Raw genomic sequence first — 15,491 nt, forward strand, 5'->3', positions numbered from 1 at the left:
GCCAGTGGAGAGCTCGCCATATAATACGATCTTGGGAAGGCGATGGTCCTCCATTCTGGAGACGTGACCCATCCAGCGCAGCTGGATCTTCAGCAGCGTGGACTCGATGCTGTCGACCTCTGCCATCTCGAGTACCTCGACGTTAGGGGTGTGAGCGCTCCAATGGATGTTGAGGATGGAGCGGAGACAACGCTGGTGGAAGCGTTCTAGGAGCCGTAGGTGGTGCCGGTAGAGGACCCATGATTCGGAGCCGAACAGGAGTGTGGGTATGACAACGGCTCTGTATATGCTTATCTTTGTGAGGTTTTTCAGTTGGTTGTTTTTCCAGACTCTTTTGTGTAGTCTTCCAAAGGCGCTATTTGCCTTGGCGAGTCTGTTGTCTATCTCATTAGATTATAGAACATACAACACACAGAGCCCTCTGCTCACAGTGTGTCGATCTACATAAACCTACCCCCTTCCCCTTCCCTCCCTCAGTTCATTACACCCCATTTTTCTCATGGGCATATCTAAGAGTCTTTGAATGCCCATATTGCATCAGCCTCCATCAATGCCCCAGTAGTTCATTCCAGGTGTCCATAGTTCACCTCCTTTCCCAAAAAAAAAGAGAATTTAACATCTCCTCTAATATGTCCTATATTGGATTTAAACAGACGTTGTCTGGTCTTGGCCATTCCCACCATGGAACAAGATGATGGCCTGCTGATCTGTACATCTCATAATACACTCATACTTTGTTGCTTCAAAGAGAAAAGTCCTAGCTCTGTCAACCTACCTTCATAAGACATTTTCCAATTCAGGCAACATCCTGATAAATCACCCTTTCACCCTCTCCAGAGTATTTACATTGTTCCTAATAATGAGGCAGCCAGAACTAAAAATAATATCAAAGTGTTACAGAGCTTCATTATATCATGGCTCTTAAACTCAATCCCCTGACTAATGAAGGTCAAAACACCATTGGTCTTCTTAACCACCCTACCAACTTGCGTGACACCCTCAAGGGATCTATGATCAGGGACCCCAAGATCCCTCTGTCCCACCACATGATTAAGAATCCTGCCATTGACCAAGTGATCACTTCACACTTATACAGATCGAATTCCATCTGCCACAACAACCCATCAGTATCTCATCGTAACCGTCGACAGCCTTCTGCTCAATCAACAACACATCCTACCTTCATGTCATCTCCAACCTTACCGACCCATTTCTACACTTCCTCACCCAAGACATTTATAACAATCACAAGATAAGCATGACTGGGATGAAATGCTTCGAGAGGCTGGTCATGGCCAGAATTAACACATACATGAGCAAAGATCTGGACCCACTGCAATTTGCCTATTATCACAATTGGTCCATAGTAGATGCAATTTTGCTGGATCTCCACTCACTCTGGATCACCTCAAAAACAATAACTGATATATATGGCTACTCTTCATCGACTACAGGTCAGGCTTCAAGACCATTATCTCCTCAGTGCTAATTAACAAGCGCCAAACCATGAGTCTCTACACCCCCCCCCCCCCCACCTCTGCAACTGGAGCGTTGACTTCCCATCGGAAGACCACAGTTAGTATAAATGGGAAATAAGGTCGTCTCCTCATTGATCATCAATACAGGCGCACCCCAAGGATGCATGCTTAACCCATTGCTCTACTCTCTATACACCCACGACTGCCATCTGTAAATTTGCTGATGACACAACAGTTGTGAGCAGAATCACAAATGGCAACAATGAAGCGAACAGGAGAGAGATAGATCAGCTCATTGAGTGGTGTCACACCAACAACCTGGCACTCAACATTAGCAAAACCAAGGAGATGTTTCTGGACTTCAGGAGGAAGTCAGGGAAACACGACCCAGTCCTCATCGAGGGCTTAATAATGGGAGAGGATCAAGAACTTCAAATTCCTGGGTGTCGACATCAACGAGGATCTGTCCTGGAGCCTCTATGTCAATGCAATCACGAAAAAGGCTTGCCAGCGGTTATACTATGCGAGGTGTCTGAGGAGATTTGGTATATCACGGAATACTCTCGAAAGCATTCTGGCTGGTTGCACCACAGTCAGGTACGGAGGCGCCAACTCTCAATGCAAGAAGACTCCAGAGGGTTGTTAACTCGGCCTACAATATCACCAACACCAGACTTCACTCCATCAAGTACATCTACAAGAAGCGGTGTCTTAAAAAAGGACCCTCACCACCCAGGCCACTCTGTTACCATCAGGAAAAAGGTACAGGAGCCTAAAGACGTCCACTTAGCAGCACAAGGACAGCTTCTTCCCTGCTGCCATCAGATTCCTGACAAATCAATGAACCAAGGACACTGCCTTATTTGTCTTTTGTGCACTATTTTTCTTTATCTTTGTAAGGTGGTTTAAGCTGCAAAGCAACGAATTTTGTGGCTTGTTCATGGTAATAAATTCTGTACACTTCCTCGTTGCCATTTGTGATTCTGCCAATACTGTGACGTCATCAGCAAATTTGTTGATGGCATTGAAATTGTGCCTGACCACACAGTCACGTGTAGAGAGAGTAGAGCGGTGGGCTACGTACATATCCTTGAGGAGTGTCTGTGTAGATGATCGGTGAAGAGGAAACATTGTTGGTCTTCCAATGATGAAGTCAAGGATCCAGTTGCAGAGGCGGTGCAAGGGGCCCAAGGTTTTTTGACTAGCTCTGAGGGAATAATGGTGTTAAAGGCTGAGCAGTAGTCTTTGAAGAGCATCCATATGTATGGGTTACGGAGGTGAACCAGCGCTGAGTGGAGAGCCGACGACATTGCGTCTACTGTGGAATGATTGTGACAATAAGTGAATTTCAGTGGGTCTAGACCTTTACATGGGTATGTGTTAATTTTGGACATGACCAATCACTCAAAGCATTTGATCCCAGTAGAAGTTAGTGCTACTGGACGATAGTCATCGAGGCAGCTCACACCACTCTTCTTGGGCACCAGGATGATTGAACCCCTCCTGAAGCCTTATTGGTTTACTTCATCTTACTTACCAAGGTCTTCTTGAGCCTCTTCTCGCTCTCCTCAGACCTTTCTCCTCCCTGCCATACAATTCTTGAGGTTTTCCTGATCTTTGCTTCCGAAACCTCATGTATGCTTCCTTCTTCTGTCCCACCTCGCTCATCAACTCACCCACCATGGTTCCTTTACCCTACCATATTTTCCGTAACCCGTGCAAGTGATCCCTAAACATCCTCCAAATTTCTGCTGTGCATTTTCCTGAGAATTTGTTCCCAATTTACTCCTCCAAATGCCTGTCTAATTCAATCGTTATTATCCCTTTCCCAATTAAACTCTTTATCTTTTTGTCTACTCCTATCCTTGTCCATCATGGCAATCAAGGTCAGGGAACTGCGGTCACCATCTCCAAAATCCTCACCCACCAACAGGTCTGTCATAACTAGTACTAGATCCAGTATGGATTTTCCTCATACTATAATAGGAATTCTTCTTGAACACCTAAAGAATTCTGCCCCACCTGAACCTTTGGCCCTAGTTAATATTCAGGAAGTTGAAGTCTCCCATAACTGTAACCCAGTTATTTGTGTTCCATTCCAAAATCTGCGTACTTATCAATTCTTCAGTAGCTATGGGGGGGGGGGGGGGGGGGGAGGGAGGGCAACATTTCTTTCCTCTACCTGACTTCCATCCACCTAACTTGATTGACAATTACTCCACGATCCTCATTTTCTGCAGCTGTGATAACTATCCCTGATTAGCAATGCTTCATTCCCATGCCATTATGTCTGTCCATGGTCTCGTACACGGCCAAACTGAGACCACTTGCAAATTGGAGGAGCAACACCTCATTCGTTCTTGGTGTCCTCCAACCAGATAGCATTAACTTCTCTTTCCATTAAGCAACCCTGTCCCCTCATTTCCCCCCTTTCCTTATTCCTCTGTCTCCGATCACTTCTCAGCCTTTCTCACCTTCCCACTGTCCATATTCACCTATGGCCTCTTGGCTGTTGGCTTGTGCTCCTCCCCCTGCCCCTTCTCTCCTCACCTTGCCTTTTTATCCAAGGACCTGCCTGGTTTTTACTCATACCTTGATGAAGAGCTCAGCCCCAAAACATTGGTTATATATATATATATTTGCCTCCTATGAATGCCGTGGGACCTGCTCTATTTCTCCAGCAGTAACTACAATCACAGCATCTGCAGGCTTTGTTTCACAGCAATGCCACCCGTCCTTTTTTAACCTCTCTCCTTATTCCTTTTAGTACTTCAAAACACAGGCACAGGTCAGCCAATCCCATCCTTGCACAGCCAAGTCTCAGTAATGGCCGTAACATTATAATTCCGTGAGCTGATCCACAAATTTCTGTACTTGAAGGGCATGTTCCGATGCTGTACCGTTTTAGGTTCAATTGTGGGCAAAGTATTAGAGAGGATCAGGAAACCTAATTGAGAGGATTCATGGGGACAGGATTTACAAGCCTTTAGAGAAGCATTGCCTTCTATTGGAAAGGCAATTATTGCCTCACGAGCCTAACTGAGCTTTTTGTGGATGTGACGAAGGAAGCTGATGAAGGTACTGCAGTGAATGTGGTGTACATGTTGTTTAGTAAGGCATTTGACAAGATCCCCCCCATGGTATGCATGCAGGTACAGCAGGCGGTTAAAAAGGCAAATGGTATGTTGGCCTTCATATCAAGAGGGTTTGAGTATAGGAACAAGGATACCTTACTGCAGCTGTACAGGGCCTTGGTGAGACCCCACCTGGAGTATTGTGTGCAGTTTTGCTCACCTTATCTAAGGAAGGATGTTCTTGCAATGGAGGGAGTGCAGAGGCGATTCACCAGGCTGATACCTGGAATGGCAGGAATGACTTAGGAGGAAAGATTGCGCAAATTGGGATTGTACTCGCTGGAGTTTAGAAGATTGAGAGGGGATCTCATAGAGACCTATAAAATTCTGGCAGGACTGGACAGAATGGATGCAGATGGGATGTTTCCAAGGATGGGAAAATCCAGAACCCGGGGCCATGGTTTGAGGATAATAGGCAAACCATTTAGGACCGAGATGAGGAGGAATTTCTATACCCAGAGGGTGGTGAATCTGTGGAATTCATTGCCACAGAGGCAGTAGAGGCAGGTTCATTAAATCTATTTAAGAGGGAATTAGATCTATTTCTTCAGTATAAGGGTATTAAACGTTACAGAGAGAAGGCGGGGACGGGGTACTGAACTTTAAGATCAGCCATGATTTTGTTGAATGGCGGAGCAGGCTCGAAGGGTCCAATGACCTACTCCTGCTCCTATCTTCTATGTTTCTATGGTGGCCTCATTCTGAAAAGCATGGGATCCAACAAACCTTGGCTGCTTGAAATCAGAATTGGCTTGCCTGCAGAAAACAGAGGGCAGTAGTAGAAGGAACATATTCTGTCTGGAGTTTTGTGACTAGTCTTTACCCCGAGATTGGTTCTAGGACCCCTGCTCTTTGTGATTTTTATAAATGATTTGGATGAAGAAGTGGCAAGATTTGTCAGTCAGTAAGTTTGCAGATGATATAAAGTTGTTGCAGGTTTCAAAAAGAAAAAGACAGGATGCAGAGTTGAGGAGACAAGTAGCTGATGGAGTTCAATCCACATGAAAGTAAAGTGGTGCAGTTTGGAAGGTTGAACGAAGATGGAGTATGTGGTTAATGGCAATGTGAAGAACAGAGGGATCTTGAGATCCAAGTTCATAGATCCCTCAAGATTACCAGGCAAGTTGATAGGAATGTTATAGTGTGTTCATCTTCATTAGTCAGGGTATTGAATTCAAGAGCCATGAAGTAATGTTGCAGCTCCACAAAACTCTGATCAGACCACACTTGGATCACTGCTTTCAGTTCTCATTACCGAGAGGATAAGTTGGTACAGAAATCTACAGCACAGTAGAGGCCCTCAGTGTAGTGCTGATCTAATAACCGACTATAACTGTCCAGAATTTCCCCCCTGTACTACCTTCCATTTTTCTCTGCACCAATCTAATAACATCCTAAAAGGTCCTATTGCATCTGCCTCCACTACCATTGCCACAGTGCATTCCATACACTCACTATTCTGTGTGAAAAATGCATCTGTTACATCCCCCTACACTTGCTTCCAAGCACTTTAAAACTATGCCTCCTTGTGTTAGCCAATTCAGCCCTGGGGAAAAACCCTCTGGACATCCACACTATCAATGCCTCTCATCATCTTGTGCACCTCTAACAGATCACCCCTCATCCTCTGTTTCTCCAAGGAGAAAAGACCAAGTTCAATCAATCTATCCTCACAAGGCATGCTCTCAATCCAGGCAACATCCTTAAATTTGCTCGCCAACTTCTATCTAGCATCCACGTTCTTCCTGTAATGAACTGAACTCAATATTCCAAACAGGTTCTAAGGTCTTCTTTGGCTGCAACATGACCTCATGGCCGTTGAACTCAATCCACATTAATGAAGGCCAGCACTTGATACTCCTTTTTAACACAATCAACCTGTGCAGCAGCTTTGAGTGTCCTATAAGATCTTGAAGATCTCTCAAATCGTCCACGCTGCTCAGAGTCCTCCCATTAACAATGTATTGTTGCCTTTCAATTTGACCTATTAAGATGAACCCGTTCACAATTTTCTGGGATAAACTCCATCTGCCACTTCTCAGCTCAGCTTTGCATCCTACCAATGTACTTCTGTAACCCCTGCCAACCCTCCAGACTATCCACAACACCACCATCAACACCTTCATATCATCCACAAACATACTAACTCACCTTTCCACTTCCTCATCCAGGTCATTTTATATGTAAACAAAATCTCAAAGAGGACGAGTCCTAGAACAGATCTATGAGGAACACCATTGGTCACCATTGTCCAGGCAGAAATATGAACCATCTACAACCACCCTCCACGGTCAATCCAATTCTGTATCCACAAAGCAAGACCTCCTTAGATTCCATTCCTCCTTACTTTCTGAATGAGCCTTGCGTAGGGAATCTTATCAAATGCCTCACTGAAATCCATATACGCCACATCCATCACTCTACCTGCATCAATACACTTTGTTACATCCTCAAAGAATTCAAGAAGGCTCATAAGACATGACCTTCCCTTGATGAAGTAAATGCTTTAGAAGTGGGTGCAGCGGAGATTTACCAGGATGTTGCTTGGATCGGAGAACTTGCCTCATGAAGCAAGGTTAAAAGAGCAAGGGCTTTTCTCTTTGGAACGCCGACGATGCAAGGTGACATAATAGATTATCAGGGTCAAAGATAATGCCTTTTTCCTGGGGAGACAATAGCAAATAGGTTGAAGATAAATGGAGGACCACTTTGGGGAGATTATTTTTCCTTTACACACAAAGTAGTGGGGGCCTGAAATGCATTTGCCAGGGTTGGTGATGGAAGCTTGAACAATAGGGGCGTTCAAAAGACTCTTCGATTGGCAGATGCATGCAAGGAAAATGGAGGGTTATGGGTATGAGGTATGGGAAGGTTAGATAGGTTCACATAGGTCAGCACATCATGGACTGAAAGGCCTGTACTGTTCTACTTTTTCGGTGTGATCAACATCACTTTATCAAACACCACAGAAGCAAAACATATAATGTATGGAACAATAGAACCATTACAGCACAGAAACAGGCCCCTTCAGCCTTTCTAGTCTGTGCCAAACCATTTTTTGTTGCCTCGTCCCACTCACCTGCTCCCCAAACATAGCCCTCCATATCCTCCATCCATGTATCTAACCAAATTTTTGTTATATATTAAAATTGAGCCTGCATTCACCACTTCAGCTGGCACCTTGATCTACACTCCCACCACTCTCTGTGTAAAGAAGTTCCCCCTCATTTTCCTCTAAACTTTTCCCCTTTCATTCTTAACCCATGTCCTCTGGTTTGTATCTCACCTACCCTCAGTGGAAAAAGCCGATCTAGATTTACTCTGTTTATCTCCCTCATAATTTAATTACCTCGATCAAATCTCCCCTCCTTCTTCTACGCTCCATGGGTTAAAGTCCTAACCTGTTCAACCTTTCCCTGTAACATATTTTCTGAAGTCCAGGCAACATCCTAGTAAATCTTCTCTGCACTCTTTCTATGTTACTGATATCTTTCCTGTAGTTAGATGACCAAAACTGCACACAATGTTCCAAATTTGGCCTCACCAATGTCTTATACAACCTCACCACAACATCCCAACTCCTGTACTCAATACTTTGATTTATGAAGGCAAATACGCCAAAAACATTTTCCAACCCTATTCACATGACACCACTTTCAAGGAATTATGTATCTGTATTCCCAGATCCCCCTGTTCTATTGCACTCCTCAGTGGCCGACCATTTACTGTGTACATCCTTTCTTGGTTTGTCCTTCCAAACTGCAACACACTTGTCTGCATTAAATTCCATCTGCCATTTTTCAGCCCATTTTTCCAGCTGGTACAGATCCCTCTGCAAGCTTTGTAACCCTTCCCCAGTGTGCACAACACTTCCAATCTTAGTGTCATCTGCAAACTTGCTGATCCAATTTACCACATTATCATTCAGATCACTGATAGACACAACAAACAACAATGGTCCCAGCACCGATCCCTGAGGGACACAACTAGTCGCAGGCCTCCAGTCTGCACTCTGGTTTCTCCCGTCCAACCATTGTCGCATCCAGTTCACTACTTCACCATGAATACTTAGCGTTGGAACCTTCCTGACCAACCTCCCACGTGGGACCATTTCACGTCCTTTCACAAGTCCATATAAACAACATCCACAGCCTTTCCTTGGTCAACGTTCTGGTAACCGCCTCGAAAAATTCTAAGATTGGTTAAGCATGATCTACCGTGTACAAAGCCAAGTTAACTATCCTGAATCAATTTCTGGCTTTCCAAATACTTATATATCCAATCTCTTACAACGCCTTTGAATAATTTATCTACCACTGATGTCAGGCTCACCAACCTATCATTTCCAGGGTTATTGTTGGTTTTTTTTGGAACAATGGAACAATCCTCTAGCACCATATCCATGGCTAAGGACATTTTATATGTTTCTACCAGAGCTCCTGCAATTTCTACTCTAGTCACCCTCAAGGTCCAAGGGAATATCTTGTCAAGCCCTGGGGATTTAGCTACCTTTATTTGCTTTAAGACAGCAAGCACTTCCTGCTCTTTAATCTGTACAGGTTCCTTGACCTCACTGCTTGCTTTCCTTACTTCCCATGTCCCTGTTTCCTGAGCGAATACAGAAGAAAACATTTAAGATCTCCCCCATCTCTTTTGGCTCCATACAACGCCAACCACTCTAATGTTCATGGGGACCAATTTTGTCCCTTACTGTTCTTTGGTTCTTAATATACCTGTAGAAACCCTGAGGATGTTCCTTCAACTTGTCTGCCAAAGCAACCTCGCGTCTTCTTTTAGCCTTCCTGATTTCCTTCTTGAGGTTTTTCTTGCATTCTGGATCACCTTGAAAACAGCAATTCATACGAATGGCTGCTCTTCATCAACTACAGCTCAGCCTTCAATACCATTAAAGCTACAAACTCTTGGCCTTTGCACCCCAGTTTGCAACTGGATCCTTGACTTCCTCATTAGAAGATTACAGTCAGTACAAATTGGAAACAACATCTCCTCCTCACTGATCATCAACACAAGTGCACATCAAGGATGCGGGCTTAGCCGACTGCTCTACACGTTATACACCAACAATTGTGGGGCCAGGCACAATTCTAAACCCATCTCCAGGCATGTGAATGAGATGTTTTTAAAAAGGAAAAGAGCCAGGCGCATGCGTGTGGCAAACAGCAGGGGGGTCAAGGGACACAACACCCTTTGTAGAGGGTTTGGGGGTCAGCAACCTCCATTTGGAAAAATTTTGAACATGAAACTGATAATTTAGTGTGTACAAGCCATTAAAAAACTAGTCATTTAAAACAATTTTTTTTACAGTGAGCACAGTTTATCAGATAGACACTACCATCTGTACCCAGATTCCAACCCCCTTCCACATCACCAGGCAGTACTTGTTTGACCTTTACTCAAACCAGAGTATCTGGTTCTCCTGACCCCAAGTAGTACTGCCCATAACTAGCACCCAGCATGCCAAGCAGTGCCCCTGCCCAACCTGCACCCAATCCCTAGGCAGAGACCCTGCCCAACCTGCACCCAATCCCCAGCCAGAGCCCCAGCCCAACCTGCACCCAATCCCAAGGCAGAGCCCCTGTCCAACCTGCACCCAATCCCCAGACAGAGCCCCTGACCAACCTGCACCCAATCCCAAGGCAGAGCCCCTGTCCAACCTGCACCCAATCCCCAGACAGACCCACTGTCCAACCTACAACCAACTCCCAAGCACACCCTGCCTGATCGCCAGATTGAGCCCATGTTCAACCCGAACACAATCTCCAGGCAGCACCCATTTCCAACCTGCACCCAATCCCCAGGCAGTAACTACCACCCCTGCATTGGATCTCTAAATAGTGTCAACCCTTCCTATGCCCAGCATCCAGAGCAGTGGATTTTGTAACCCTCGCCTTCTCTTCTCAACCTTCTGGAAGGCAAGAGGCTCCTTTCGTGGGACAGCCATCACTTCCCTTGCCCACAAGCCCTCAATGCGCCATCCATTCACAGGCCAGCTCTCCAGCACCATAAAGCAAACTCAGGATTTCCTGCCCACAAACCATTGCAGCTTTAATTTCAGTTAAGGCGGACTCAAAATTCTGCAGTTACCTGAACAGAGCTGCTACTTCTACTGTCTCGGACACCAATACCGGGTGATCACCATGCGTTGACTCACTGCGTTAATTTGCCTCAGCCCCACACATGCACAGTCCACCTCCCTCACGGCTCGTCCTTCATGTGTCACCAATCTAAACAATGATGAGGAAGGGGAAAGCGAGCATGCGATTCGATGGCCAGTCAAAGCTGTAGAGGCAACAGTGCTGGCGAGCGAAGGGGTGATAAACGCAGAATATCAATAAAAACGTGGAAATCCACGGAAACTCCACATGTCCAAATCTACAAGTTTGCCGACGACACTACAGTTGTCGGCAGAATCACAAAACGGCAATGAGGAAGTGTACAGGAGGAAGAGAGATCAGCTCATTGAATGGTGTAACGGCAACAACCTTGTGCTCAACATTAGCAAAACCAAGATGATTGTGGACTTCAGGAGGAAGACAGGGAACACGACCCAATCCTCATTGAGCGATCAGTAGTGGAGGGGGTCAAAAACTTCAAATTCTTGGGTGTTAACATCTCCGAAGATCTGTCCTGGAGCCTCCATGTTGATGCAATCACAAAGGCAGCTTACCGGCGGCTATACTTTGTGAAGTATCTGAGGAGGTACATCACCGGAGTCTCAAACTTCAACAGGTGCACCACAGAGAGCATTCTGGCTGGTTTCATCACGGCCTAGTATGGAGGCGTCAAGAATAAACTCCAGTGGGTTGTTAGTTCGGCCTGCAACATTATAGGCACCAGACTGCACTCCATCGAGGACATCTACATGAGGTGGTGTCTTAAAAAAGCAGCCTCTATCCTCAAAGACCCCACCACCCAGGCCATTCCCTCTTCACTCTGCTACCATCAGGAAAAAGGTACAGGAGCTTCAAAATGAGCACTTAACTGCACAAGGACAGCTTCTACCCCGCTGCCATCAGATTCCTGAATAATCATTGAACCAAAGACACTGCCTTACTTTTTATGCTCTGTAACTGTTGTGTTATGGGTTATATTATATTTTATAATATATAATAAATGTCTTTAAAAGAGATAGATTGTGGGGGTTCAGTGTAACAAAACTGATCTCATTTAAAATGCAAGAGCTTTTCTGAATCTAGACATTCAGGCACCAGTGATTTTTGCAAAGACAATGGAACTGCTTTGGAAGTAATTTCAAAAGCAGGTGCAAATGGAAAGATCAAGGCTCAAGTGCTGATAAAGATTTTCCAAAGATTGATTTGGAGCCTTGGGAAGAGTTCTGATTTTTTACAAGCAGAGAGAGAAAAAACAGCCAGGTGATTTCTCTTTTGGGGGAGGGAGGGAGGGGGAAATAAAGCGAGGTTGTGAGTTCTGAGTTCAGCCTGTGGAAAACCCCTTGTAGTCCTTACAAGAGGAAATGGCTGGTTAGAGCGTTTCTCCTGAAACAAGGGAGTCAAGAGGAACTCTGTGGTGACCTGGAAGAAGAGGTTATCATTTGGAAAACCCATGATGGGGCAAGTTTCTGTGGCAAGACACTGAGTGACTGATTGGAGGAAATCAGTTTGAGCAACAAATCTCTCTCTGAAACAAACAAGAACCTTCCTGAGCGGTAACCATTTACCTTCAAACACCAGAGCCTGGTGAAAATTCACAAGTGTTAAATTCTGTGCACAGTATAAGAATTGCCTGATACCAGTGAACTTGAAGAAGTGAATGATTGGACTATAAAGCAAAGGAACTTTTCTGAACATGTATGCATTACATACACGTGTGCTTAGAACTAGAGGGGGGTTAAGGTAGGTTAAGTTAATAGTAATAAGTTAAAATTTGATCCTGTTTTCATGTTTAAAGATAATTAAAAGCAACTTTTGTTTAAGTAACCAATTTCTATTGTTGCTGGGTTTTGGAGTCCTCTGGGGTCATAACAAAGTGGGGGCTCTTTTTTTATATATAATGTTGCAAGATGGTTATAATATGAATGTTTGCACAGTGATGCTGCCAGAAAACACCAAATTTCATGATGTGTTTATAACAATAAATTCTGATTTTTTTTACACTCAAGTAACTAATTTGCTCCATATTGCCTCTTCCTGCTGTACACCTCTCTTTTTCCGAACCAGATCCCCTATATCCCTCAAAAATCAGGGTTCCTGTGCAGCAATGAAATTGTTTCTACATTTCTCCAATTCAAATGGGAATTTTTTTTTTGGGGTGGGAAAGGGTTCAATTAGATACTTCACATTTATTGTTAGAGTATATTCACGGCATGACATACAACCCTGAGATTCTTTCTCCTGCAGGCCAGGCAGCATTACCACTTATTGGTTGTGATAAAATTGTACACAACAGACACAAAATAAACAACTGACTGTGTAACATAGAGGAGAACAAAATAAAGTGCACAAGTCAGAGTCCTTAAATGAGTCCCTGATTGAGTTTGTCATTGAGGAGTCTGATGGTGGAGGGGCAGCAGGTGTTCCTGAACATGATGGTGCGAGTCTTGTGGCACCGATACCCCTTTCCTTTGGCAGCAGCGAGAACAGAGCGTGTGCTGGGTGGTGTGGGTCTTTAATGATTGCTGCTGTTCTCCGACGGCAGTGTTCCCTGTAGATGTTCTCAATATTAAGGAGAATTTTGCCTATGATGTCCTGGGTTGTGTCCACTACTTTTTGCAGGGTTTTACACTCGGGGATATTGGTGTCCCCATACCAGGCTATGATGCAGCTGGTCAGCACACTTTCCACCACACATCTGTAAAAGTTTTTCAGGATTTCTGGTGTCATACCAAACCTCCAAACTTCTGAGGAAGTAGAGGCGCTGACATACTTTCTTCACGTTGCCATTAACGTGTGGGGTCCAGGAAAGATCTTCCGAGATATTGACTCCCAAGAACTTGTATGGAATATCCAATAGTTGCTACATAAATAGCAAAAAAAAATGACAGAAGCGTCCAAATGAAAATACAGAATAATTGGTGTTTTGACCTCAATGCTGCAAGCTTTGTAGACACCAGTAGCATGACAATTTTACACTCTTTATTTTAATATTTTGTGCCAGGAATTAAGGGATATATGAAGACATTCAAGAACTTCAAATATTCTGACAAATCAAGTCGCTGGAATTGGGCAAACATTGCACGCAAGAATTGTGTCAATTTCAGCTTGATAGGAGTTCAGTCATATTCATTCCTGTTTCTATGGTGACAGGCAGCAGCTCCCCGTTCCATCCACACTGATGCATTTAAACTGTGGGAGTTCAGAAAATAACCTGCCAACCAGAAGGCAACATGCATATTTCTTCTGTTGCCAGAGAAAGGATAGATGATGCAGAAACAGGCAAATAACATGAACTATCCTCTTCCCTTTGGATTGCGGCTTTGGCAGAGATCTCAAGCTCATTTTTCACCACAAGGAACAGTTTAATGCAACACTCAGAAAAATCACCACCAAAACCTACTCTTGTCTAGGTTACTTGCTGTCCAGTTCCAAAACCTCTGGCTGAGTATTGGAAATGATTTTAACATGGAAAATATGTTGAATATTACCAAAACTCTCACATCTTGAGAACAAAGAAATTTAAGCAAAAACCAATTAAATCTTTAAATTGGCTCTCAAATGGTGTTGTTAAGGCTATTTATAGCCAGTGTGATCTCCCCAGAAAACAGCTTAATTCACTTACAGGGCATGCCAGTAATGCCTGCCAATTACGACTTGTATCAGAAACAGCCAGCAGTGAGTGGGTCTTGATACAACATTCAAGAATCAAACAGGTCTGTGAGGGCCTAGAACCACGAGATAGAACGCATGTGAAAAGGACATTGATAACACAAACGAGACACGACCCAACTGGAAATGCAAAGCATTCCACAACACGATTTCTGAAAGTCAGGGCTCTCCCAGGGATTTTGAGCCAATATACCTTTCAACCAAGGTATTTAAAAAAGGTTTCATGGGAAATTCTTTTTTGTAATGGGTGATAGTGTTACGAGCCCAAAGGACCCCAAAACCCAGATATTCACCAAGACAAATGGTTACTTAAACAAAATTTCCTTTTAAATATCTTTAAACATGAAAACAGAATCACACTTTAGCTTAACTAACCTAACTTAACCCCCTTCTAATTCTAAGTGCACGTGTGTGTAAGTTCAGAAAAGTTCTTTGGTTCACAGTTCAATTTCACTTCTCATTCCTCCAAGTTCACTGGTTGCAGGCAATTCTTCTACTATATAACCATTTAACCATATACAGCACAGAACAGGCCAGTTTGGCCCCACTAGTCCATGCCGGAACAAATCCCCACCCTCCTAGTCCCACTGACCAGCACCTGGTCCATACCCCTCCAATCCTCTCCCCTCCATGTAATTATCCAGTCTTTCCTTAAATGTAAATAACGTCCTTGCTTCAACCACCTCTGCCGGAAGCTTATTCCACATCCCAACCACCCTTTGCATGAAGAAATTTCCCCTCATGTTCCCCTTATAATTTTCTCCCTGCAATCTCAAACCATGGCCTCTGGTTTGAATATCCCCCACTCTTAATTGAAAAAGCCTATCCACGTTGACTCTCTCTGTCCCTTTTAAAATCTTGAACACCTCCATCAAATCCCCCCTCAATCTTCTATGCTCCAGAGAAAAAAGCCCCAGGCTGCTCAACCTTTCTCTGTAACTCAAACCCTGATATCCTGTCAACATTCTCGTCAACCTTCTCTGCACTATTTTGTTTATATCCTTCCTATAATTTGGTGACCAAAACTGTACACAGTATTCCAAATTTGGCCTCACCAATGCCTTGTACAATTTCAT

The 15,491-nt window shown here is 44.1% G+C and overlaps 1 protein-coding gene across 9 annotated transcripts in view; it reads right to left on the bottom strand.

Moving 5' to 3' along the window:
- Window positions 1-15,491, bottom strand: part of LOC138739705 (F-box/WD repeat-containing protein 7-like) — a 149,419-nt gene that overhangs the window by 79,973 nt on the left and 53,955 nt on the right. The window lies entirely within an intron of this gene.

The sequence above is a fragment of the Narcine bancroftii genome, chromosome 7, assembly GCF_036971445.1.
Source record: "Narcine bancroftii isolate sNarBan1 chromosome 7, sNarBan1.hap1, whole genome shotgun sequence".
Classification (NCBI taxonomy): Eukaryota; Metazoa; Chordata; class Chondrichthyes; order Torpediniformes; family Narcinidae; genus Narcine; species Narcine bancroftii.